Here is a 25,362-nt window from a genome sequence, read left to right on the forward strand (position 1 = left end):
AATGGACGTGGTAGATGGAGGACTGAACTAGCAAAACCATGAGAAGACAGTAAGGTCCTTTCAAAAGGAAGTTGGTTGATGATAGACGAGAACTTAATAAGATCTTATCAGAATCGATCACATCCTCAGATGTGTTTTAAAATCTGTACCAATGTGTTGTTAAGGCTTTGGATTCCCTTATGTTCTTCCCTATCTAAAGAATACCCACATTTACATACAAGAATATAGTAGCCTGCAACCGTCGATGCACAAGCAGTGGTTTTTTAATGTAAAGTCTGTGTGCGCAGGGGGAAAGAACTCTTGAGGAGAAGCAGAATTCAGCATAATTGAAACGCGGTTAGCCATCTGGAGCACTCGGTGCAATACAAAGACATTTGGTGTTTTAAGTAGAGGATTTAGAATTAAAGCTGAGTTCTTTTGTGTGTAATTGAAGCCGACATCCTCAGCACTTGGTGCGAGCATCCAGTTGAGGCCTGTGAAAGTACCAACCACCCTCTCTAAAACTGGAAGTCCGAACTAATACCACACCTAGAGCTGGTGGAGGGTTCTGGTGTTACCCTTGAAGGTCTAAGATGCAGGGGTGATGGATGCTGATGCACCGTTGTTTAATTTACACCAGTGACCCCTGAATGCCAAGAGGATGCCTGGAGAAGGCTGTCAGTTGCTGCGGGCTAAACTGGGTGATGACCTCAAAGACAACTCTCAGGCCCAATAAATATCTCTGCAGGGAGAAGGTGGACGCACCCCAGAGATGTGGTGGAGAGTCTCTGACCATGGATTCTCTCTCTCTCTCTCTCTCTCTCTCTCTCTCTCTCTCTCTCTTTCTCTCTCTCTCTCTTTTGGTTTTTCAAGACAGGGTTTCTCTGTGTAGCTTTGCACCTTCCCTGGATCTCGCTCTGTAGACCAGGCTGGCCTCAAACTCACAAAGATCCACCTGCCTCTGCCTCCTGAGTGCTGGGATTAAAGGCGTATGCCACCACTGCTCAGCTGGATTCTTTCTTTTCTATGTTATTCAGTGTACAATAGCAGAAACAATTTACCACCACTCCTGCCTCAAAAGAGAGAAAGGTAGAAATTTTCTTCTGCATCGGCCACCTCCTGACAAAATGCACCTAGAGGGAAAGAGATCTCCAGGCTTCCCAAGGGAATCACAAGGGTCTACATCAGAGGTGTTACTGGGTATGTAGGGCCTGATGAAGAAGCAGCTGGAACAGGGCCACCAATGGTAAGTCACACGCCCTGCAGAGGGCAGAGCCTTCTGTAGATGCTGGGGCCCATTAAGGGCCTGGAGCTCATCAGGTTTCCTTCCTTCCTTCCTTCCTTCCTTCCTTCCTTCCTTCCTTCCTTCCTTCCTTTCTTTCTTTCTCTTTTTTAATTACACTTATTTATGGTGTGTGTGTGTGTGTGTGTGTGTGTGTGTGTGTGTGTTGTTTGCTCACACATGTTCATACCACATCACTCTTCTTCCACTGTGTTGACCTCAAGGATGGAACTCAGGGGGTCAGACTTCATGGCCATTGCTTCTCCTGCCTGAGGCATCTTCCTGGCCTTGCACTATTCCTTCCAAAGCAAAAGGAAATTGTTATCCTGTAGTCCCCACCAGGTAGAGGCAGGTGTTCTGGTTGATTTTCAGGATAACAGTAGTAGGCTCTGATAGAGCCGTGGGTGTGGGCTGCCTTCCTGAGGTGTGAAGTGTTGTGTTGGTCCTGTGGTCTGACTCTGTGATGTTGAGGACATCATCACCTGGAAAAGATTCACATACAGAGTTTGTGACCACCCCCATCAGAATCAGAGCAGCCACTATTACTGTAGGAGGCTGAGATGACGTGTGTGGAGGCTCGGGCTTTGTTTTTTGCTATCTGCTCTTTCCTTGAGATGATCGCACTGTGTAGCCCACCCAGGCTTGAACTTGCAGCAGTGTCCCATCTTCATTTTAAGAGGTCGGGGACTACAGGACAGAGTTACCACACACAGCTTAGAAACCTCTCCAAAGCTCCTGGCCGCTCCCGGGCCTTGGAGTAAATGGGCTGATTGCGAAACTGAAGCTGGGTTTGGTGTGTTGAGAAAGTTCGCCTAGCGGATTGCTCCAAACCGCGCTGTTCCGTGGAAGGCAAAGTAGAAGCTCCGGCATTGAGCAAGCCCAGGGCAGCTGCCTGAGTGGGGTCTAGCTCACTCCACCAGTGCCCGACCCGCTACATGCTTGTGGCCCTATAAAGGGCCCCCCACCATGAGCAGAAACACAATCTTCTGTCGTGGAGAAGCCATGGATATGACCCAAAGCAGATGCTGCAGACCGAAGGGGTATCTGAAAAGACTGTGGTGACAGGAATCTGAGATTCAGGAGGCAATTTGGGCAGAGAAGACGGAATCAGCAGGAGGCTCCTCGGAGATGGCCAAGGTGAATAGCTATTGCTTATGTTATAGATCAGCTAAAGATGGTATCCAAAAGTACATGCATCTGGGTCTTGTTGACAAAGAAATAAATTCAGAATGCACGTTGAGAAATGAATGTGTGAGTGTGGAGTGAGTTCACACAATTTTAAAATAAAATTGATGGGGCTGGAAAGATGACTCACTGGTTAAGAGAACTTGCTGCTCCTCCAGAGGACCTGAGTTCAGTTCCCGGCACCCATTTCAGGCAGCTCACAACTGCCTGTAACTCCAGCCACAGGGAATTGAATGTCCTCTTCTGGCCTCTGACACACTGCACACTAGTGCATGAACCCTCACACATACTCACATAATCTTTGAAGTTAAAAAAATGAAATTGGTGCTTACCAATGTGGAGTTTATGAGCTGTGTCTGCATTAAGTGCTAAGTGTGGCTGATGTGTCAGAGCACGTAATACAGAAAAGGCCACCCTTCGCTGGTTCTTCTGAGTGCATGGAGACTGCCACCCTTCGCTGGTTCTTCTGAGTGCATGGAGACTGTCTTTGTTTCCTCTTATGTTTATTCAAGCATATTCTCTTTTTCAGTTTTGAATACTGGTGAGTGAAAATGATTCAGAAGTAAAGCACACTTCCAAATCTCCTGGCCACAAGGATCAAAATGATAATATCTCTGAAAATCAAAACGAACTCTGGGATGGAAAAAAATCTCAGAATGGTTTTCAACCGCTGTTTTCTATCAAACTCTACTTTGGCTTGGAATTTTAGAAAAAGCTCAGTTTCACATAGATGACAAAAATAATAAACACGTCCTCTCACTTATTACAAGTTCCCCTGGAATATAGACGTGTTCTCTATGCAACAGCACACACTGAATTTTCAGTAGGATCTTTCTAGTCCACTGACACATGGTTATTTGGATTTTGTTGTAAAATAAATCCAGCCTCCTGAAACAGTTATATAGAGAAAGAGTAAAACCAATTACACTGTGTTATTGTTAATGTAGCATCAACAAGCAATATTGACTTACAGGGACCTTTTCTGTTGATATTAAGGCGCCTGGGGGATGCTGTGTACCCTTCTGTTACTTAGAAGTAACTTGTCTGCCAAAGTTGTCTGTGATTTCTTTAGAAACAGAGGCCAGGATTTTTTCTAGTTCCTGTGTCTTTCTGTTATAACCATATTTGTTTGTACTTTGAAATTATTATCTCATTTGATCCTTACTATTACCCTTCTTGTGAACCATTATCATCACTGTTTATAAATGAACAACCCAGGGTTCTACTGAGGACTGGACAGAGACGTGGACTCAGATATTTTCTTTCTTTCTTTCTTTTTTTTTTTTTTTTGGTTTTTCGAGACAGGGTTTCTCTGTGTAGCTTTGTGCCTTTCCTGGGACTCACTTGGTAGCCCAGGCTGGCCTCAAACTCACAGAGATCCGCCTGCCTCTGCCTCCCAAGTGCTGGGATTAAAGGCGTGCGCCACCACCGCCCGGCTCAGATATTTTCTTATAGCCAGTATTATTCTCCATCTACTATACTATAATATGTCAGCATCCACCTCAAAATCAACAAGGGACCACAGAGCACTGAACCTAGTCTCTCTTCTAACATAGGGGACTTCCCTTCTTCCTTTCTCTCTTTCACTTTCTTCCCCCTCCCTCCCTCCCTCCCTCCCTCCCCGCTCCTTCCTGCTTTTCTCTCTTTCCTTCAATAGTTTTAACAAAACTAAACGAGTCCATGACAAAAACTCAGCCTGTGTGGGTTGCTCATGGCTGGGGATTCTTTCTAAGGTTATGGTACCAGTTCTCCAGATGCAGTTGACCATGGTGGCTAGTGTGTGTGACACATGACAGGGCACTAGAGGGTAAAGTTCATGCAAGAGGAGACAGGGTGCTGGCCAGAGTCTGGGCTTGGCAGCCCCCCACAGCAGACAAGTCTCCCAGCCACCCCTTAGACATCAGCACAGTACAAAAAAAGAGATGTATTCAAGGTGTTCACACTGTGGAGGAAAACCAAGTCTAGAGACTCTCCAGTCTATCCATAGGGTCCTGATGTGGAGCTTAGGCTTAAAGAGGTCAGGAGGTAGCAGCCAACCCATCAAGGCATGGTCCTATCTGTCCTCACTGTCTGTACCTCAGTCTCTCCTGCGCTAACATGTTGTCATTCTGTGTGGACACCCTTCTGTGGAGACAAGCACTCCCTCTGGCGGACTCCAGCCTTCCTTCAGTCTCTACCTGCTCTCGAGGAAAACTCTAGTTTATTGAAGTCCATTGTCTCACTACTTTTATATCGGGTGGGAAGGACATGGTGTTTTTTTAGAATATTCTCGACAAGATGCAGAGATTAGTGTCTTTCCAGAACCTACACCCAGAGCTCTCCTGTGCCAGTGGAGGGTTTAGAAGGAAGGACCATTCAAGTGTGGCTTACCGAATAATAATGAGTGTTACCATCAGAGACCTAATTATCAAAACAAATCCCCCTAAACTGTAGTGTTAAAAGAGATGCTCAAACTCGGTGGGTGATGGGATTGCCCTGACATGAACAATATCTGACTACCTCAAGTGACCTTAGGTAGGTTCTACTGTTCTCTGCCTACTGTCCATCACTGAAGACCTTCTCTGGGACATGCTGGTTGTTTTGGGGAATTGTGATAAACCATTTCATATTTATCCCCCGGGTTGTCATATATTTGTTTCAGGAGACAATGAAATTTTTCTTTGTAAGGAACCAAAAAATACTGTGATTAATTCCCCCCCCCCCCCCCCCCGCACCGCCCCCGGTAAAAAGCCCCAAGTTGGAGTAGTTACTGTCACAGAAAGTGGGAGAAAATCGTATTGCTACTTGTCAGTGCTGATTTGCACTAGATGCTGAGAGGATCATGGCTTCCTCGAAAACAATAATGGTATAAAAACCACGGGATGGGGAACCCCTGGTACTCTCTTAGAACTCAAGTGGTTTCACAGCCATCTTCAGAACCATCCTTGAACTTCAGTTTCTAGGTGAGATGATTTTTCTGAAGTTGGTGCATTCCAGATGTGTACAACAGCATCAAAATCGTAAGCAGAGTGCATGTGTACACTCCAACTCAGAAGGCAGCAAGGGCCCCCAATTCCGTGATGGTATCCAACATTCAGGTCAGAGGTCCTCATCTCTTTGGCAGACTTTGGGACTTTAACACTATTGTGAAAACATTTCTTTGCATATGTGTGTGTGCGCGCCAAGGTCAGAGGTCACAGAGGTCAACTGGGAGTGTTATTCCTTAGGAGCCATCTACACTGTTTTTTTGAGACCTGGGGATCCATGACTGAACTAGCCTGGCTGGTTAATGTGCTTCAGGGATGTGTCACCCCCCCACCCCCACCCCCAGGTCTAGGGTTGCAGCTTCTGGAATGTTTTTATGTATAACTGGGAATCTGACTTGGGCCTTGGGTCTTTGTGCTTGCACAGCAGTTTTCTCCTTAACTCTAGAATCCTTCTAAAGCAAGACCCTGTTGGTTAAAACCTCCTGTGACTAGAAGGGCTCCTAATAGGAGCTACAAAAGGCTGGGCTGGGTGGTGGCTCTTTAGGTGCCTTCCCTGAGTTTAAAAGAGTAATTTGTGTGAGGCTGACACAAGCAGCACAGGTTCTGAGGGAACCGTGAAGATTGTAATGATGATGTCCACACAGCGGGTGAGCGGAGTTGAATGGACTGAACAGGCTTCCTGTCATGCTAACCATCCAGAAACCCTGGCTTTGTTTGGCTGCTCACATCACATCACAAGATTGCAGGGGGCCCCGGATATAGAGTCAAGGCGATCTGAGGACTACGGATAGGAGACAGCTCAGAAGGTGAAGTCCTGCCTCTGCAAGCATGAGGGCCCCAGTTTGTCCTTTATTTTCAAGGTGGTGTAAAACTTGGGGAGGCAGAGGCAGGCAGGTCCCTGGGGCTCACTGGCCAGTTAGCCTCCTTGGTAAGCTCCAGGTTGGTGAGAGACTGTGGTGGCTTGAATGAGCATGGTCCTCATGGGCTCACATATCTGAACCCTTCCTTCCCAGTTGGTGGAACTGTTTGGGAAGGATTAGGAGGTGGTGCCTTGTTGGAGGAGGTGTGATTCTGGGGGTGGCTTTGAGGTTGCAAACGCCCCCACCAATCCCAGTTTGTTCTCTCTGCCTCACGATTGTTGCCTTAATGTGTGAGCTCTCAGGTAACTGCTCCAGCAGCATGCCTGCCTGCCTACCTGTCTGCTGCCATGCTCTCTGCCATAATGTTCATGGACTCTGTCTGAAACTGTAAGCAAGCCTCCAGTTAAATTCTTTCTTTCATAAGTTGCCTTGGTCATGCTGTCTCTTCACAGCAGTAGAAAAGAAACTAAGCCAGAGACCCTGTCAAAACAAAACCAAACCAAAACTGGACAGTGCTGATGTCTCAGGAATGGTACTGGAAGTTGTTCTCTGACCTGTACATGCATTCAAATACACATGAGTGGAGTCAACTCCACCCCCACCCTACGGCACACACATAACAGAGCATCTGATGGTGGGTGAGGATACCCATTATCTTGTCTGTTTCTGTTACAAGAGTAGCTTTCACTGGAATTGAGACTGCAAAAAGACAGATCCCTGCAAGAATCACTGTAGACACAAAGCCTTCCTAATAGCCCATGGGGGAAACCCAAGCCAGGCGCTGTGGGAAGGGGCATTTTTAGGATGACTGAGTAAGAATAAAGCAGAGCCAAGGACACTCTTAATGGCTTCTGATTCCACGCCCCATGGCTTTAACAGAAGAGCTGTTTCTTCCCTGATAACCCCAGGGTGGATTCTGAAAGTGCGGCCCCTTCACTTCTCTACTTATTACTACAACAAAGAGCTCTTGGAGCATGGGGTCGGTCTGCTGAGCTAGGCAGGCAGAAGCAGTTTGCTGCCATCAGCCCTAGGATTTGCAGCTGGAACTGGTTGTGTGTGTGTGCACGCGCGCACACATGTTATTTATTTATTGATTTATTTGTCTGTTTTCATTCAGGTTAATATTTGGGCATGTTTGGGTATCTGAGCTATTTTAGAAGCAGCAGAGCCTGGACTGTCCCTAGTTCTGAATCACTATTTGCAACAACAGAGCATTGTTTCCTAACAGGCTTCTCTCATTCTGAGGTTAATTCCAACCAGACTCTAGGAAGAAATCCTGTCTGCTGTTCTGGGGCATCACTTAGGGTATTGAGGCTGCAGATCCAGGAACGACGCTTAAAAATCAACCTGCGCGTGTTCACCTCTGAAAAGCCCATCTGCTCTTGAGTGGGAAGCAGGAAGATCAACGGGGTTTCAAAAAGTGCTGAAAAAAAAAAGTTCCTGTTCTAGTCTCATTTCCGTTGCTGTGATAAAACACCCTGACAAAAGACAATGGAGGGGAAAGAGGGTTTATTTTCAGGGCTTATTTAATAATTCCAGGCTGCAGCCTGTCACTGCCCGGAGGTTACAATGGCAGGGACATGAGACAGCTGGTCACGTCATATCCACCGTCAGGAGCTTGCTTGTGCTCAGTTCAATTGCTCCACTTCAGAGAGTTCAGAACCTCCTGCATAGGGAATTGCACCACTCCCAGTGGGTTGAGTTTCCCACGTGAATTAATTTAGTTAAGCATATCTCTGGTAGACATTCCTACAGATAATCCTTAGTCAAGACCCTCTTCCCAGGTGATACACACACACACACACACACACACACACACACACACACACATACACACACACACACACACACACACACACACACACACACACACACACACCCCATGAGTACACAAAGAATGTGGTCTCAAATTAAAGAAGCAAAGGAATGCATGACATAAAAGCATTTTGAGAGTCCGGGGTGGTAACTATAATCCCAAGAGCTAGGGAAGTTGAGACTGGAAGATTAAGAGATCAGAGTTAGCTTGGGCTGCATACCATGCCCATCTCAAAAAACAAAACAAATCAACAACAAGAACATCAGAAAACAAATTAAATTTCAGTTCTTTCTCATTTCAGAATGCAGTTAAAAAATGATAATTGAAGGCAGATCATAGGTTGTCTGGGAAACATGCTGCAGTGTAGAATAATTCCTGCAAGATAACACAAAAGAGATAGGAAGAGCAAGCGAAACAATGGACAACACGTGTTAATGGTGTCAGGAGAACTCCTGAGTGCTCTCTGTGGCAGCCTGCCCATCAGAACTTGACAGGAGGTGCAGGCCACCTGGTGAGATCTCCCAGTAGCCTTTGCTTTCCTCCCTAACCCTAACCCTGACCCTAACCCTAACACTGACCTTATCCCAGTTGACATTCTAATCTCATGCTTCTCTCCTCAGATCTAGTCTCCAAATATAGGTCTAACACTCAAATGTACTGGTTGGGAACCCTCCTGGATTTCTGCTGCTCTCTCTCATGTTTTCCACGTTTAGGGAAGGATAAGAAGGTGGGACAGGCATGTAGAGAGCAAAAGGATTGTGAGTATAGAACATTCAGGAAAGCAGCAGTTTTTTTCACCAACTGCCCAAATAGCAGTGCCTATAACCCAAGTCAGCTATAAGCTTTTATTACATCTTTGGATCTTATAATGGCTTTCAAATATAAGGTTCTATTTAATGACTCCTGCCCAGCTTTGGCATATACCAGAATAGCATGGTATTTGTTGACATCACTGATGAAACCTCAAATTTACATCTAAGAAAGTTAAAACTGGAGATTTTGAACTTTGCTAAGATAACTATTATATTTTACAATATGGATTTTAATATAGAATGTGTAATATTATTAAGTTCCTGGTTGGAAGAAATGTCTACACAGAAACTACACACATGTGTAATCTGATACCACAATGACTTCACAAGTCACACAGCTTGTGTAACAAATAACAACTAATGCAGATAATCTCTAACACATGGGCAGGTGGCTAAGTGAAAATTACCCTGAAGCCTAGAAGAGTCACTTCTTGCTCTTCTCAAGCAGCTCTGAAAGGTTAAGGGTCAAGGAAGAACCTGAAGAGACGCGAGTCAGCAAAACTATTTTCTTCCTTCATAGTGGGGTGTGGGCACCTGAGCAGTTCAATGCCTGCTGTGTCGTCTGCAGGGCAGTTCAAGTGGAGATACAGTGAAAATGACCACTTCTGTGTCTTCCCTGCTGTGATGGATGACACCCTCGAATTCTGAGGTGAAATAAACCCTTCCTCCTTTAAGTTGCTTGTGTCAGGTGTTCTGTTCCAGCTGTGAGAGCAGTACCTCACAGAATACCTGGATGTTTCTGTCCCCCTTAAAATGATTTTGCATTGTTTGAATTCCGTTTGAACAATAGAAATCCTTTTCTTCATCCATCCCTTCTGTGACTCCGGTTCACAGCACACCAGTTCCCTTCTTCTATTGTTTAAAATCAGTTCAACAGAGACATAGTTTAAATTGTGTTTTGAGGAATCAGACTGACCTTTTAAAAATTAGATTCTACTTTTTAGCTACACAAGGGAAAATTTGAGCTTAGGATTTCAAAGGAAATGGCAGGCAGTCTGATTGCCTAACACACTCCCAAGGACTTTGTACTGAGACTGGTGGTCCTCTGTGAGAAGGGGCAGTGTCCCCCAGGCTGGCTGTGAGGAGGAGGAGGAGGAGGCTCAAAGTCTCCAGCCAGTCTTTCTTTGATAGAGTCTTTGCAGCCACGTGGCAGGTTTCCATTTCAGCTGTGAACTGTGAACTTGGAGCTTCACTTTCTGCCTCTAAAAGGAACACTGGGTTTTATGCCAGGGTGAGGAGAGGAGGGATGAGGAGAGATGCTGGGGAGAGGGGGGTCAGGTGCTGAGCAAGCAGTAGGGGTGGGTCAAGGCTCCATCTCCGAGTCTGTGTCACAGTGGCAGGACCAAGAGCAATGCAGGGGTGAGAGACCAGAGGGAACTGTAGTCTGATATACAGTTCCCTGATTAGCCTCAGGAGGGGCATTGGACCAACATTCAGTATCCAAGGACCCTTCTCCAGCTACAGTATTTCTTTGTTACTTGGCAATGGAAGAAAAGTCTTCAACACCGAAGAAGCATCTCCATTCAGTCGGGTTGATGGGAGCATTTTGCAGCACTTATAATTACCACAAGCATCCAGCATCTTCGTTCTCGATTTCTGTAGTATCCCCGGGTCTCACATCACATCACCACCCAGGTGACAGCTGGGCCATTGTGAATCCCGTCCTTTTAAGAGTGGAATGTTAGTCACTGCCAGTTCGGCAAACAGACCTTATAGCTGTGACCTAAAAGAGCTGTGAGCGTGGTGGGGATGCCCACTGGCTGACAACAGGGTTCTAACAGCCTGGCTACAATGGCTTCTTTTGTCTTCAGAAGCTTACAGAGAATCTGATATTCACAGTTTCTGTGCATCGATTTTGTTGAGAGGCAATCTCCGTATGCAACCCAGAAGTTACTGAATGGATCTCAGTGGCACGAAGATTCAAGTCCATGAGCTCCAGGGCCCAGGGGAGCTCTAAGGTTTCCTGGAGCCCGCCAGACTGCTGTCTGTACATGCTGCTTGATAGCATCTGGTGGAGTCAGGATGAAGATGCAGCAGAGCTTAGGGGCTTTTTGTTGTTATTGTTTCCCTTTTATCATTAAGAGACTCATTTGAAGCAGGAAACAGAGAAACGGCAACTTCGAAACTAATACACATTCTTTTGATGAGAAAACTGACCCGACACCCGTCTGACACAAACCCAATCAAAACTGGGCTGGACTAGGTTCACTAGCCATGGACATGGACATGGAGGGCTCAGAGTCACCATCCTGTGTAGAGATCTTCTGAAGGAATTTCCCTAGGACTCCTACTGTGAGAGAAAGAAAGGGCAAAGGGAGTTGGTCACTGGAAAGACATTTCACAGTCAGGCCAGTGATGATGGTCACCTTGATCAGGATGGGTCACCTTAGCTATGCACCTCTCCCCTGTTTACACTCAGACCTCACTGAACCTCTTTGTTCCTTCCCCCAATGTGACTTCAAGGAACAAATCCCCTTTTTCTGCTTTTCGTGATCAACTGTGTTTTTAATGGACTCATTGAGGACAGGTGACTTGTTGGGGCCAACTCCAATGGCCTGAACACAAAGCAGGAACATGATTCAGAAAATGTTTTTAAATTTTATATTCTAATTGCAGGTTTTTAAACATGTCTCTGAGAATTTGTTAAAAATAATAAAAGAATAAAATTTCTATGAGAGAATCATACTAGTCACACAAATTTGAAAATCCAGAATGTCAGCAACTTTTGAAGCACTGGGCAGTTTGGGAAATCCACTCGTCTTTGCCCAACATTATGTTCCATTTGTCGTACAAAAGACGCATTAATGTGAATCTGGAAATGTACTTAAAGCAGTTATTGTAATTCAAAACACTGAATTTTTTCAACATTAGAAACACAAGGAATACTCCAGCCCTGCTTTGTGGGGTGTTCTGTACACACACTGCTTTTCTTTTGTTCCGTTCATGGCCTCCACTCCTGGGGAAGGAGGCTGGCTTTACTCACTGTTTTCTGTCCTTGTCCTTTTGCATTTAAGTCAGACATTCGAGCATCATGGACACCTCTGCTACAGACTTCTCAACACCTGTTTCTTAGGTTTCACTCTTGTCCCACTAGGGGCTTGTGGGGTGATAGCCTGTCAGTAACAGCTTGTAGGCATGTGACAGGAAACTAGAGACCAGAGTGAACTACATCAAGTCTAACACATGAAAGAAATCAGTTGGCCAAGAAAGCCCATTTCTGCTAGGTTTCATGTAAAAAGGGAGGGTGCCAGATATGACCATGTAAATGGCCTAACATGGGCTCTGCCTAGTAATTTACCTGGAGCTGAAATATCCCCTCCAGGAGAGGGGAGGCTCCTGAGATGCCACACATCTGGGAAATATGAAATCTAGAAGATTCATGAGGTCCTTCCCCTAGGTTACAGAAACAGTCAGCTGTGGCTGGACTTTGAGCATCTGGGCTTCTGGGAGCCACATCCCAACCTGTTGCCCTACCTTCTGCTCTCCTTACAGCAGGGAAGGCCTCTGTCTGGGAGCCAGGTGTTCGGCGCTGGATATGAAAAAGGAAATTTTCTAGCTTCCCAAGAGGGTGAACTGAGATTTTACAAAATTCTGAACAGGAAGTCATTGCTAAAAGTCAGATAATGTTGTATGTGCATGCATGTAATTCTGTGTGTTTCGTTCGTATGCACGCATACATGTACATTTCACCTGTTTCGTAACAGTATACTAAACATGTGCTGTTCACCTAATTTCCCCTGGACAGCCTCTCCTTGCTTAGACTCTGATGATATCATTTCTGGAGGATGCAGATGTCTTACAAAAACTAATTGGCTGAATGACTGCAAAATGCTCAAAATAATATTTGCCACTAACTTTGATAGTATGTTCCACTTCTTACTGATTTCTGCTACCTTTTAGGGTCTGTCCTCTTTTGCAAAGATATTCCATGCAAAGAAATTTTACTGTTGACCTATAAATATTAAGGGACACAGGCTTTGATAATAAAAATTCCACTTTATAGATGAATATTTGCATGTAAATATTAATGTGAATTTCATAATAATCCATTTTAAGGAAAATCTCCTCAAATTACCATACTCAAAATTTTGAGTAAATTTACTCAAAAATAACTATTATTTTCAAGTAATCACAATGTATAGATTGTAATGTCCTAAGTAAATCCTAACTGATTACTTTTGCCTAGGAATTATGAAATATATTTACAATGTAGCAGTGACCCCCAGTGGTCAGAAAAGGATGGGCAACTGTTCATAGTATAAAAGGCTGACAGCCCCTTCCTTCCAAACTGAAGTTTTACAAAGAGTTAAACCAACACTCACGTTGTTTGATCCAGGCAGGAACTAGTATTTGTAACTCTGTAGTTTATAAAGAACTGTGAATGCATTGTAGCCAAGTCGTAATGACAAGAATATTAAATCATTGCTCAAAGGCATTTAACTGTGCACAAATCAAGACTTTCTTATAAATTTTCGTAGCGTCCTGAAATTCAGAAGTTCCTCTAAACATCTACCGATCATGGAGGGGAAAGTGAGAAATAGACAAGCCACCTGGCCCCATCATATTTTTACTTAAAGGTCTGAAAGACTCATATCAGATATTTCACTCAAAAATAAATATCTGAAAGGAATCACCCTCACATCCCATGCCTGGAGCATGCTTCATTCCTGATTCGCTTCCTTGTCCTTTTCTTTGAGACAGGGTCTCACTATGTAGGCCAGGCTGGCCTTGAACTCAGAGAGATCTGCTCGCCTCTTCCTCAGGCGTGCTGGAATCAAAGGTGTGTGCCACCTCACACCAGCTCTGATTTTTGCTTTTTGAACTGATTCCTGCTCATCTCTGTTATCCTCCCTTCTGGTCTAGCAGTGTGGCTGACAGCCTCAGTGACTTCCGGTGTCAAGCTGAAGTTGAGACAACACGTTGAACTTACTGAGGACCACAACTCAGAGTTAAACTTATCTCTTGGAAAGTTTATATGCCATTGTTCTTGTCTGCAGGCCGTTTGTTAACCGTGTTCTTCCTGTGCCTATTCTAAGTTTAAGCACTTCTTCAGGGCAGCACCATGTACTGTGTATCTGAGCTCTTGATGCTTCTGTTAAAACTGTGATTCCCTCTTTCCCCGATGGTCTTCAAAACACAGAGGCAGGGAAGGTCAAACTGATTACTTCCTAGGAGAACTACTGGAAAATCAAGAACAGCTCCAGAGCAAGTGGACGCCAGAGGGATGATGGACACTCTGGGATTCAAGGGTGAGGGCTGAAGATTAAGGCTACCTAGAATATAAAACACCACTGGTGTAGACTCACTGGCATACTACAGACAGGCAGTATGAGAACCTGAAGATGGGTTCATAGACATGTCCGCAGAGAAAGGATAAGTGATGTGGCATCATATTGCTACTGAAGATTTACACGGGCGTAGGAGAAATGGCAGAGGAGGAGGAAGGAGAAGAGGTATTTGTGGTAACAATGCCTGCAGCTTTCCAGTTTCTGACAGAAACCTAACCCTAGTCTCAGGCTGCTGGTGGCCATGCTATGCTGTCTCCTCCTGCTGCGTGCGCTAGGTCAGTTAAGAACAGAAACAGTAAACATGCTGACTTCCTTCTCACCAATTCCTTATGCCATGCTCGTCCTTTCCGCGAATTTCCACACTGTTTTGACAGTTGCATCCCACTTTCCTCCTCTGCTGGGCTTCTTCACAGTGCTCTGTCTCTTGTTGCTTCTAGACACCTAAGGTGTTTCTCCTCCCTGCATTTGTTTGCAAGATTTCTTCCAGCATCTTCTAGTAGCTGAAGATGGTATTCAGTCTTGAGTGTGTTTAACTGGCCTGGTGTCCTTGAGTGTCCTCAGCCTGCCTTGATGTTCACATGGCCCATGTCTAGTCTAAGGGATCTTCTGCAGTCTATTCTAAGTCCTCGCTAACCTCACCCTTTCTTAATACAGCGAGTTCTAAATCTATCAGTGATGCATGAACATCTCAAGATTCCCCCCAAAGTGTGTGTGTGTTTCTCAGCACCTCCACAGAGGCAGCTAATAGCATTCTCAAATGTCACATCTGGTCTTTCCCATGTCACCTAACGTCACCTCACTCCTTTGTGCTCCTCAGTACTGCTAGGTTTCAAACCTGGGACAAACAGCTGAGGTGCCTATACAACATGTCAAAATAGACCTGGCCACCAGGTTCTCCCTGCATCCCTCAGTTCCTACCTGTTAAAGGGTCCTCCTGGCTGGCATACCCAGCCCGCTACCCTGACCTTCTCCAGCCCTGGGGTTGGGCTGCCCTTCTCCTAGCTACCCTTCCTTAATCCAATCATTTTGGTTAAGTGCTATGTGTGTACCTTTGGGCCTCCTGGCTTTGCACCTGGTTCCCCTCTCTCCTCTCTCCTTTCCCTTCCTCCATCTCCTCACATGGCCCACCTCAGTCTGGTCATGTCCATTCTGGGCTCTCCCAGATGTTTTAGCCTCTGGCTATGCTCTCCCACATATCTACAATAAACCTTCTCCTTCATAATACCTAGGAGCAGTCTCATGTATCCCTTTCCTTTTTTTTTTCCATTCAAGTACATACTTTATTCAACTTAGATGCTACTCTTTGTCTATCTCTCATTCAACAAACATTCATGCTGGGGCGTCCCTCCTACATGCATGCATTCAAGTCTGTACTGAAACTACAGCAGTGAGCAACAACTTGGCCAAAAAAAAAGGCTTCACAGGGCTTACATACAAGAAGGTAGGCTCAGGCAATACGCAACATCAAAATTTATATTGGGGGATCAAGAGTGCTGCGGGTGTCATTTGACATTTTTAGTGGCATGATGAAAGCTTCACCAGGAAGGTGGCGGCTGAACCTCTTCTTGGAGGGCATGAGAACCCAGATGTGTGAATATGTAGAGGGGTTTTCCAGGCAGAGGATATGGTAAATGCAAACATTCTGAGTCACCTGGCCCAGAACTATGAGACCTGTGTGACTGGAGCCCCATGGGAGCTTCAAGACAGGAGGGAGGGGAAACAGAGGCAAGCCAGATCTGGCAGAGACTTGACAACCAGTGAAAGATTGTGTTTTCAAGATGAGACGGGAAGCCCCAGTTCTGGACAGAAGAGTCATGACTTGGCTTCTTTTTTTTTTTTTTAAACCAGGGTTCCCTTGCCTTTTCTCTGAGAAACCACAGTTTGAAGGTGAAGGTGTGGTCAGTAAAGGAGGTTGGAAATGATATTGACTTCACAGATTCACAGCTACAGGGCCGTGCTATACGCCCTATGAACTAGCAAGCTTAACACTTGGGAAGACTCAGAAACGTTTGAGGAATGCTTTAATGTTCTAGAAATCACTGTCCAAACAATGTTACAGCAACTCTGAGAAAAGCAGGAGACTGTCCCAGAAATGGATCAATTTTAAGATGAGCGTTAGATTCAGGTATGGGAAAACCTGGAGTAAATTTCAGCTTCTGGTTCCAAATGAGTATCTCTATTTCATCCTATATGGATTTTAGAGTAATCTTGTCGTTTACTCATTTTTATTAAGTAGCTTGGGTTTTGTTGTTGTTGTTGAATAAACTATAAAAATGTAAGAGCATACCAATGCAATGAAATAACTAGTCTATTGATGTGGTTTTTATAGGGGTTGTATACTTGACAGGATATAGACTCACCTGTGAGGCAAGTCTCTGGCAGGCCTGTAAGGGATTGTCTAGGTTATGTTGAGAGGGAAGACTCACGCTAGGTGTGGAGGACTAGTCCTTGGACTAAGCTCCTGGACTGTGTGGAAACAAAGCTCTCTGAGCATGAACACTCATCTGTCTTCATGCTCTGACTGAGGCTGCACCATGATGAACTGCTTCAAGCTCTGGCCTCCCGATTTCTCCACTGTGATAAACTGTACCCTCCAACTACGAGCACAGACACCCTTTTTTCTTCCATTGGTACACTGCATCACAGGAACAGCAAAAGTCACCGAGTGAAGAGTGCCCCAAACCTCCAGAATGTTCCTTTGAAGTCTCTTCGTGTACTGGATGCATAGGTATGTACACATCTGAGACATTCGAGATTCTGCTGTCCAACAACCACGTACATGGGGAATTAAAGGCCATGCCCCTGTCCTGGGACACAGTCCATGGTATTCTTTACCCACCTGATATTTAATGAGAGTAAAGAGATGGAATTGCTTTTAAAAGAATGTCTTGTCTCAGCCACTGAGCTGGCTTAGCAAAGAGGCTTGCCAGCCAAACCTGATGACCTGAGTTTGATTCTTTGAGACCCAGATGGTGGAAGGAGAGAACCGACTCCTGCAAATTGTCCTCTGGCCTCCACGAGCATGAACAACATATGCACATACACATAGAAAATAAATTAATATATAATATTTAAAAAATAAAATGTGTTTCATTGCATTCAGCATGAGATTGCAAAGAAACCCTACTTTCTCATGACCACAATGTATGTATGAATCACAAAAGGTTTTTCAAAGTCTTTCAGAGAATGGGAATCTATCCAGAGGCAGAACTTTCTTGTTCCATTAGATCCCTGAAAGGCACATGCGCAGGCTGCATCACCGGACTTGTTTCTACAGGTTGGGACGCCTCAGCATATCCTGCTTCATGTTCCCTCTGCTTCTCCTCTGGCCTGGCAGAGAATTCCCACGCTGGCCTTCTTCCGCGGACTCAGTAAATCTTTCAGCATCTCAGGAAAGTTCTCCCAGGAGTACAGGATGGTTGCATGTGATGTGCTGCCTCCACGCAGGGTTTGGTCACAAAGCTGAATGCAGCTCTGGGCCTGGTTTGTATCTCAGTCATCAGAGGATACAGAAAACCACCATCCCACAGACCTCCGCCTGCCCTGAGAGCTGTGCCGCTTCTGACACCATCAGGATGCCAGATTCTACTGACTTTTCCTTCGGCTTCATCCAGTGGCTTCATCCAGCCCAGTGCTTTGCACCAAAGGAAGGCAAAGAGTTACAATGATACACACCCCACCTGAGACTCAGCCACAGATTTGCCTGGGGATAAAGCCGGCTTCCCAGACACGGTCACTCATAATCTTCTATTTTCTGTTTAGAGTGTATTTCTGCAGGTCCCTAGACCAATGTTAAAGAATTTGATTAGCATGTGTTCCCCAAGACTCAGTCAGAAATGCTATAATAATATCCACCTTGGCTCTTTGGGGACCACACTACCCCCAGTCTTGACTTTTAAAGTACATGTAGTCCCAAGGGCTTTTAGCAAGAAAGTGGATTTAGGTAGGGTTCTATAATACAATGGCTAATCTTGGTGTCAATTTGACACACCTGGGAAGAGGAAATAACAATGGAGGAATTACCTCCAGATTAGCCTATGGCCTTGTCTATAGGGCACTTCTTAATTGCCAATTGGTGTAAGAAAGCCCAACCTGACAGGGCTATACCACACCCCTAGGCCGTGGGTCCTGGGATATATAAAGAAGCCAGCTGACCTAGAGCCTGAGGGTAAGCCCGCCAGCAGCATTCCTCATAGCTTCTGCTTCAGTTTTTGCCTCCAATTTCCTGTCCTGGCTTCCCTTGAGGATGCACAGTAACCTGCAAGCAGCCAAATAAACTCTTTTCTCCCAAAATTGAAACCAAATTAGGTCATAGGCTAATCTGGAAAAATGACCATGACATCTTAAACTTAAAAACTTTTAAAGGAGCATGGGATACAAGTCCTTGAAAAAACAAATGTATACATACACACATGTGTTCATGTGCTTCAATATAGGCACAGAGATAGAGATCTCTGGAAACATATGCTGTCACTGCATTGTTTTTTAATCTTGGTTTTTGTAAGTCTGCACCTTCAGCTCTGCACACAGAGGATTTTGGAAAAGTTGTAGTGAGAGGTGGCACACAAGCACACAATATCATTTCATTATAAACCTAATTAATTTTAATCTTCATGAAAATCTAATAAAGAACAACTCAGAAGACAGATGGAATAAATTTACATCAGATTTTTAATTTAATATCTAGTATTAATTCACTGAATTAATGTATATTTTACTCAGAATTTTATAATGTTATCCAAATTATACAAGATTCAGTATGACAGGCATTTCCATCTGAACTGAACATTCTTATAACACTGCTGAATGGTTTTTAAGCTACATTAAACAGAGACCCATTTTTTGAATGTAAGAAACTTTTGTCACCACGAAGCTTGCCTCAATGGGAGTTAGTAATGACATAACAAACAGTATCAGGCTGTGTCCCCCCCACCCCCACCCCGTGGTTATGGTGTAAAGACTGTCTCAACTGGCTTTTAAGCACCTAGCCTGACCCATGACCACAGAATTACATTGACCTCTGCCTGGACCTAGGAGTCAGTATAAACCCTTCTTTGTAGGAAACTCAATGACCTCAAATATAGTAAATTAATTTTAAAGAAAATATGTACATGCTGGTGTTAAAATACTTCGTATGTGTTCACCAGATAGAGGAGAAAGTGAATCAAGACACATTCAGCCAAGCAGATCCTAGATTTATGTTTTCTAATATGCAAATATAATTCTAGATAGAATTTTGATACAAAATTATTCTACACTTGGGGGACATCATTTAATTTGTCTAAACTTAGCTCTTGTACAGTCACAATAGTTCTGGCTGATGTGATAAATACGTTACAAAATGCAAATTAAGGGGGTGCTGTGGTGGTATTGTGTTCCCCAAAATATTGTGTACCCTAATAAACTTATCTGGGGTCAGAGAACAGAAAAGACACTAGATACTTAGGATAGGCAGTGGTAGCACACGCCTTTAATCCTAGCATTCCAGAGGCAGAAATCCATCTGTTCAAGGATACGTGACTTATGCCTTTAATCCCAGAAAGCAAGCCTTTAATTCCAGGGAGTGGTGGTAGAAAGCAGAAAGGTATATAAGGCATGAGGACCAGAAACTAGAAGTATTTGGCTGGTTAAGCATTTAGCTGGTTAAGCTTTCAGGCTTCTAGCAGCACAGTTCAGCTGAGAACCATTCTGGATGAGGACACAGAGGCTTCCAGTTTGAGGAAATAAGATCAGCTGAGAAGTTGGCCAGGTGAGTTTAGCTGTGGCTTGTTCTGTCTCTCTGATCATCCAGTGTTCACCCCAATACCTGGCTCCAGGTTTGATTTTATTAATAAGAACTTTTAAGATTCTTGCTACAGGGTGCAGATTAATTCCAGCTTACACTGCAAGCAGTATGGTCTGTCATGGCAGAGAAGTCAGGACAACTAGCTGGGCACATGACACCTGCAGACTGGAAGCAGAGAGACAGGAATGCATGCACTCGGTTGCTTCTCTTTTAGGTCACCCTGGGACCCTAGTTCGTGGGTAGGTGCTGCCTACATTTAGGATGGGTCTCTCCACTTTAATTAACTTAATTTAAAATATTTCCCACAGACAGCTCAGAGGTTTATTTCCATGGTGACTCTGAATAGTATCAAAGAGAAGAAAGCAACCACCAGGTGGCAAATGGGTACTTGGCTGCAGTGATTATGAGCACTGGGAATGGGACCTTTCTCTACTGTTCTGTGAAAAAGTGGACCTGGGGTTAGGGGTGTAGATAAATGTTGATCTCTTATCTGGGAAGTAAAGGGCTGGGAATTTAAGGATTATTAGTATAAATAAACATGGGAACATGAAGAGAGAAGACAGATGTCAGATGATCTCTGCGGTTTGAGCATCCATAGAGATGTCATTCGAAAGAGGCCATGCATTCACAGGATCACAGGGCAGGAGCCACATGCTGGCCCCGAGGATGATCTGTCCTACCAGGAAAGAGAGGCAAGGAAAATTTCTCCTGTCTCCTGGAGGTCCAGATTCAGCACACAGGAAGTCATCACCCCCTCACCTGAAGGCCTGCTGCTCAGAAAGGAACCAGAGAACACTGTCACCAGGTGACCCAACCAAAGAGAGGAAAAGGAAGACGCCATTCCCAGTGACTTCTAGCTTCTATTAGTCATGGAAAGGAAAACAAAAATTAGCAAATGGTTGTATGGAAGCTCCATTTTTAAGGACAAACCTGCCACCCTGTGGCAAGAAGAAAAATACACTTAAAAAAAAAAAAAAGCCTGCTTGGCATTTCAGCCTAACCTAGTGGAGGACCCACAGCATGAGATTTCAGGGCTATTATGTCATGTATGCTAAATATTACTTTGTATTTCTGTTGGTTCATTTTGAAGCCTTAAATCATCTTAGGAGAGAACCAAATAGCCTGGTTCAAGGAAAGACGTTTGTTTTTGTCTTAAAGAATATTTACATATATGTTTATGAATGTCAAGAATGTATGATAATTTAGACTCAAAAAAACAGAGAAAAATATATCCTTCTCAGTTGTTAACATGGTGTTTACACAGATAGTCAAGAAAATGCTCTCACTTCTCTTTCATATCTGCTGTCCATCTTTGCAGAAAGCAGCCTTCTACCTAGAGAATTGCATCCCACAGAGAATTCTCACCACAGTGGTGTATGTTGACTGTCTTATTAATTAACAGTGTACAGGGTGGTCCCTGACTTCACTATCAGGACAGAAGTCATCAGGGCACCGTGGAGAGTCACCAAGGGCACCCACTGCAGAAGGAGGCAGAACCTGGAGGTATGGGGAGTGCACAGGACTTGGGGTCTCTTTCTGAGTGGGAATAGCCTTGCCAAGAAAATGAGGTGGACATCTGGGTTCCATAAATTTTAAAGGATTAAATAAGATGATTTAGCTTAATGACTATCACAGATTATGAAAAGAGTGGTGGCCAGTGGATACCGGATATCCAAAGACACTAGAGAATAATTTTTAAATTTTGTAGAGTGGAGTAATAGCATACTAGATATGTAGAACAAACTATCTTTGCAAGTGGTGATGTGTTGAATTCCTGTGAATGGACTAATATGATATTGTAGGGCACTGTGGCTGTCATGTGTAGGCTGCCAGAACTGTGATCCCTCAAAATTCATGTGTCTCCAGGAATGATTGCACACCTCAGTCCCAGTCTGTGGAAGACTGTGAGTTCCAGTATAGCCTGGACTCCACGGAGGATAAAAATGAAAAGTGCCAGGGATGTGGCTCAGTGGTAAAGGCCTATTCTAGCATGTGCAAAGGTTTAGATCCCATCCCCCAGACCAAAATTAATCAGTTATTTAATTTAAAGATCACATGTTGAATCCCTAACTTTGGAAACACAACATTCAGGAGACATTTAGGGTCATATGAAGTCATAGCATTGGACTGAATCAAATATTTCTCCTTCTCTCAACCTCTCTTTCTCCTACTGTCTCCCCCTCTCTGTCTCTGTCTTTCTCTTCCCAAGGAGGCATTATCAGAAGCTAGCTTCTGCCTTAGGCTCCCAGCATCAGTGTAGTTCAGGGGCTGCTGCATGTCAGGGTGTGTGAAAGGGAGGTGTGATGGGTCTTGGTTTACTTTTGTGCCCTCATAGGTGTCCAGAGGCATTGATTGCTCAGCAGTCATCTCTTCCACATTTTTATTCTCTGTTTGTTCCAGGCTTGGAGCTGGAGAGAAGTCCAGGAATTCTGAAGGACTGTGAATGAGGCCAGTCAATGACCTGTCCCTGTCAACAAGTGGTGTTTTCATCTGAACATCCTGGGAGCAGGCTTGCAGAGGTTTGGACTCTGCAGCAGACAGTGTCTGGCCTGAAGGTGTCAATCCCAGGGACCTCTCCATTTCCATCACTGCAGAAGAGTCAAGGAAGCAGTCAGTGCCTGGTAAGTGAGATGCTCCCCTCCATTCAGCGCACCTCATCACTCAGGCTCCTATAGCAATAAGACAGGCATTCCTATGAGCTCAGCTTGAGTAGCGAGGGCAGCCCCTCTTTCTGGAAACGTAGTAACTCCTCAGGTATTTCTGATGACCATGCAATATCATGTTTTCTCAGATGCTTGCGTGTCCCTTCCTGTTTGAGCAGTGTGTGCATGTGTAGTAATCATGGGAGGAGGTGAAAGCTTTCCCTTGGTGTCTGGTCCTGTTACCCTCCCTTTTGTCTTGGAAACTGTGCCTCTCATTTCTTAGAAGTTTGCTATTAGGCAGTTTGTCTGGTCCATAATTTCCAAAACTTACCCATCTCTGCCTGCTTCTTTCCATTTATGGCATTACTCATAAGCTCCCAGAAACATGGATTTTTGTTTGGGTTTAGGTATCCAAAACCAGCTCCACATTCCTGAAAGGAGTTCAAGAACCCTGACTTTCCTTGAGCTCCCATTTCACAGACATTTTATAAGTGACATGAAAATTAATTTAAGAAGGTGAAATCTTTAAGCTTGAGTGTGACTTTGTAGTAGAGAACACATCAACATGAACATGGACTTGGGTCACCACTGAAGAACCACAGAGAAAGAGAAAGAAAAAGAAAAGAGAGAGTAAGAAAGAGATAAGAGAGAGAGAGAGAGAGAGAGAGAGAGAGAGAGAGAGAGAGAGAGAGAGAGAGAGACTCTGCCCCCACTTAGCAGTATTCCACAGGTCCACCAGACTCTCACTACAGTTTCACAACAGACACTTGGAATATGGAAGGAACATTTCCTCCAGGACAGATTCAGAGTTGCATTGCTCTGGAGTCCGATTTCAACTCAGGAAAAATCAAGTGTTACCAAACCAGAAAATTATTGCTGTCCTCAAGAATCCCAAGAAATAGATTAGGAAGGAGGTGACTGTATTGTATTGGTGCATGGGACTGCTTAGTTTGGGCAGTGACATGTGTCCTTTGGCACACGCCTTGAACATAATGAAGAATAGCTGTCACTCACTGTCTTGCATTGTCTCTCATTATAGAGAATGAAGATGAGGATGGTGAGCCAGAGCCAAAGCTAACCTGCCAGGACTCCCGTTCTTCCTGTGTGTGGACATCCAATGCTAAAAGGAAGATCTGAGTCTCCTTTGAGTGCAGATCTAACTCCTTCCCCTCCTGGCTTTACTCACCTTGAAGACTGCTGTCTGGCATGGCTTGAGCAGGTGTGGGATTGTAGATGGCAGAGGTGGAGAAATGGTTTGGACATTTGCTGGCTGAATCTCCTTTAGCACCATCACCATCTCTGGTGGTAGGGTGGGACTCCCAGGGTAGGACACAGAATCATTGGCACTGCCTGAGTCCTCCAGCCATTGGGGTCGCAGACTGTTGTGGCCATAGTCATAGAGCTGACTGCCTTCCAGGTGGGAAGGTGCCAGGCTGTATCCTTGCTTTGGCACCTCTAGTGGTGTGGCCTGGACAAGACTAGCAGACAGTGTTGGATAGGAAAGGACTAAGGAATTGGGATCTAAAATATTATCACCCTGGGCTGCATAGGCAGGCAGGGAGAGTGTTATTCTTGTCAGTGACAGTTACAGTGAAGTCCAGGGATACACCCCCTCTCCTGTCAGTGCTTCCTGTGAGATCCCACTGGAGAACAACTGGATAGGAGAGTGCTGAGGCAGAGATCAGGCTCTGGTCAGTCAGCAAAGTCAGCCTGGTCATGCCAACTCCTTGGTCCATGAGCTGCTGGCAACAAGTGCTGGAGTCCGATGCCAGGAGCCATGCTGAACTCACAGCTGGGTTCAAGACCCTGGAGAAGTTGCCCACACTTCCTGCTGAGGGTGTGGCCTTCCTCAGCAGAGACACAGAGGGCGGCAGAGCACATTCTGTCCCAAAGAAATTTTCTGTAGGAAGCAAGAGGACAGTGGAAAAAATGGTGAGATGAAAGCTTTGTGGCTTCCTGTGACGGAGCTGTGTTATCTCCAGTTTTACAGCCTGGGAGAGTCTAAGACCTACGTTCCCTCACATACGCCAAAGAAAATGGTTCAGAATGATCATTGGTACTGGATAGGATGACACTCATTCGATGAACTGCTCGTTCTTCCTGTGTGGGTATGGAATTCCTAGTTGATCCACTTGGACCCTTGCTCTGATCTGGACACTGCCCTTCCTTGGCCCGCATTGCCTTGTTCTTATCCCTGCTATGACACTGCTTCACAACTGTGTTCAGAGGCAGAAAACGGAAGTGTTTAGAGATAGGAGAACCTTAGACAGCTTCTCACGCCTGTGCCTTCAGCCTGTTCAGAGCAGTTCCTGCTCTACAGAGAGAGACAGTGTCTCTCCAGCTAGACCAATCTGGCCTGGAAATCGCACAGATCGCCCTGCCTCTGCCTCCCAAGTGCTGGTGAGGAAGGCACATGCCATGGCCACTTGGCTTGATGCTACTATGAAATGATAACTCAGGAATTTCATAGATAGGTACTGTATTTAGCTATTTACCCTTCCTCCTCTAACTCCTCCTGGTCCATTCCTTGTATACTTTATAACCTCTTATTTATATAACCATTAAACACATATGCATATATGACTTCATGAATGCAACCTGCTGATATTTTTCTTTCTTTTTTGCACCCGTTTACTATGACCTCTTGAGATTGCTAATGTATTTTGGGGTTCATCTCTGAATAAGATTGTTTCTCAGTTTAACTGTTGGTTAAAAATTGTTCTTAAAGAGTTCCTCAGTAACTGTTA

At 44.7% G+C, this 25,362-nt stretch overlaps 1 pseudogene across 6 annotated transcripts in view; it reads left to right on the forward strand.

Annotated features, from left to right (window-relative positions):
- The window catches only part of LOC143273829 (protocadherin Fat 4 pseudogene), a 51,117-nt pseudogene that overhangs the window by 21,436 nt on the left and 4,319 nt on the right, over positions 1-25,362 (forward strand). Inside the window, exons 2-6 of one of the 6 annotated variants that reach the window (XR_013052031.1) lie at positions 16,037-16,313; positions 21,292-21,476; positions 22,374-22,594; positions 23,655-23,834; positions 24,598-25,344. The product of XR_013052031.1 is annotated as a protocadherin Fat 4 pseudogene, transcript variant X3 (transcript). Of the gene's footprint in view, positions 1-13,430; positions 14,150-16,036; positions 16,314-21,291; positions 21,477-22,373; positions 22,595-23,654; positions 25,345-25,362 lie in introns of those variants that run through there. The other 5 variants (XR_013052034.1, XR_013052030.1, XR_013052029.1 and 2 more) reach the window with 5 other exon arrangements.

The sequence above is a fragment of the Peromyscus maniculatus genome, chromosome 6, assembly GCF_049852395.1.
Source record: "Peromyscus maniculatus bairdii isolate BWxNUB_F1_BW_parent chromosome 6, HU_Pman_BW_mat_3.1, whole genome shotgun sequence".
Lineage (NCBI taxonomy): Eukaryota > Metazoa > Chordata > Mammalia > Rodentia > Cricetidae > Peromyscus > Peromyscus maniculatus.